This window comes from Dendroctonus ponderosae, unplaced genomic scaffold, assembly GCF_020466585.1.
Source record: "Dendroctonus ponderosae isolate FM_Combo_2020 unplaced genomic scaffold, Dpon_F_20191213v2 Dpon_F_20191213_11, whole genome shotgun sequence".
NCBI lineage: Eukaryota > Metazoa > Arthropoda > Insecta > Coleoptera > Curculionidae > Dendroctonus > Dendroctonus ponderosae.
In genome coordinates this window covers 4079999-4082516 of record NW_026017213.1, presented here as the reverse complement: position 1 = coordinate 4082516, position 2518 = coordinate 4079999, and positions in this window count along the sequence as shown.

The following is a 2518-nucleotide window of genomic DNA, read 5'->3' as shown; positions in this document are numbered from 1 at the left end:
TGGGCATGAGATATACCGCAAGCAGGTTCTTGGTTGGTCAGTGGTTTCTCGGTCCCTGCCTTAGCAAGTTCCGCAGCAATCTCGTTTTCTTTGTTCCTGTTCGAACCAGTTGTCCAAGTGAGTTTTACTCTGTTTGAGCTCCAGGCCAGGGTTGTAAGTTCTTTTACACAATCTAGCTCACATTGTGACCTGATTGTGTACGGTTCTAATGCCTTTATTGTGGCTTCATCTCCGGTTACGATGGTAATGTGCTTACGTGTGTAGGCTCCCTCCTTCATTTTCCGGGCGCAATTTGTTATTGCTAGGATGTTTGCTTGGAAAGCTGTCGTAGTTGTACCCAGGTTTAAGGTGATCCTTTCCCCAGTTCTTCCTCTTTTGACTATACCAGCGCCTGTGCCCAACTCTGTTTTTATGCCCTCCGTGTACCATACGGAGTCCCCTGTGATGGCTGATGGAGTCTCTCCACCATCTCGCCCCTCGTTTAGAACTATGTTCTAAAAGGTACCGAGATGCTTAGAGTTTTGATTCGATCAGCTTTTGATCCCATGGGTTCGACTGTCTTCAATTTTGTGAAGATCGCACTGTGTCCCAAATTCGTCGCTTTCCTGAGGACATCGTCACCCATCCGCTAAGCCCTTCTTAGGGCCTCAGCTTCAATGGATAAATGCAACGGCTCCAGCCCCAGGAGTGTCTCCTACTTTGCAACAGGAACTTTGTTCAGGGACTGTCGATATGTGCTGATTTTGGTTCTATGCTACCATATGACGGGGGAATATGTGATTATGGGTTTCACAATGGTGACGTACGTCCACTACACCATCTTCGGTGAAATTCCCCCTGTTTTTCCAAAAGTGCGTTTGCAGGTCCATAAAGCCCTGATCGCCTTGTTTGTTTTCTGCTCCGCATGTTCTTTAAACAACAGCTTCTTATCCAGGGCTACCCCAAGATATTTAACAGTGTCAGACATGTGTGTTTTGTTCCCATATATAGGAACATATATAGGACATTTGTCTTAGGGCTCTAAGATCGCTCTTAATTGTGAAAGCGATCATAGATGTCTTGCGATATGCGAGTTATTAGACTGCTTTAGTCCTCTGGAGCTTCCCAATTATACCAGTTTACGGTGTTTGGAGTAAAAATTGAAACAATCGGTCGCGCAATTTTTATTGTCAAACGTTTTCAGCAGGTTGGCCTCTGTACATGTTTGTGCATAAGAGTACTCAATATGTCCAAACTCCCACCGAAAATGCTGGTAACAGGAACAGCGAAAAATGGAAAACTTTCAAATAACCCCTGCAGTGAGGGGGTGTTGAAGTATAGGGAAAAACCTGTATATGTGTGTATGGTTGTACGCGTCATCGCAATTCAGGCGCTTCAGGACTTTGTGCAATGATTGGTACTGAGTAGATTTGGGGCGAAAATCCGCAAATATTTGAAACGTGTTGCCATCAATCAATTGCTGTGCCAACCCGTTAATTTCGTGCATGTTTCAGCACGTCTAGACAGCCGGGCAAATCCCCGAGGATCTGTAAATGTGCTTGTTTGCGACAGAATCCGGGCTTCATCTTCGGAATTGCTGGCAATTAATGCCCGACACAAAACTCGGAAAAGCTCCTCGTCTAATTAAAGCGAATGGAAAATCGGATAATAAAGAGAGGAATTAATTTTATTTTGTCGCCGAAATTAATTATTCATATTCGGCGCAAATGGTCACGTTCGTAATTGCTCTGGGTCGCCTTGGAATCAGAATGGAAGCTTAACGGGAGAGAGTGGGCGGTGTTTTTCCTAATGAGTTTCCAATTTCAAGTAGGGATTTTTCCCAATTCGTGCTAACCGAACAAGAAGAATGAAGCTGATTAATAATTCATGTTGTTTTGTTCCTACGACGACACAAACGATTCCTGATTAATCCCGAGCATCTGAAGGGGTGAAACCCTCTTGACTATCCACATTCAAATTGCCAGCTTTGTGCTCGTTTTGGGACAAGCCCTCGCGTAATTATGACATATTTAAACCAGAAAATCGCCCAAATCGGATACCTATCCTGTCATCGAGTATTGTGAATCCCGCAATCAGGAGCGTGTGGATCAGGCGGTTTTTCCTAGTTGCGCTATTCATTCGCTTCTGCGAAAAGTCTGGCTAAATGTTCCCCGAAGGAAACTCAGCTCGAGGGCGGGCATTCACGAGAACTTAGCAATTATGTTTTGCATCGTTAGATATCGAGGATCCGGAGTGAGCGCGGTCAACGGTTACGACACGCAGTGGTTCAGCATGTAAACACCCAAATCGATAGTAATTTCTGCAGGATAATTAGAAGCCCCCAATATCCAGTGCAAAGGGAATCAATTTTCGGTAGTGATTGAGTTTACATAATGGTTTCTAATTGGATTCACAGCTTAACCCAAAACACGCCACTCTTGTCTCGGCGCTCTGACTTATTGGGCCGCTGTGCAAAAAAGGGCACTTGTCTACAAGCGAAGGGTCTTTCAATTCCTCCGCAACTTCTTCACATTGACAG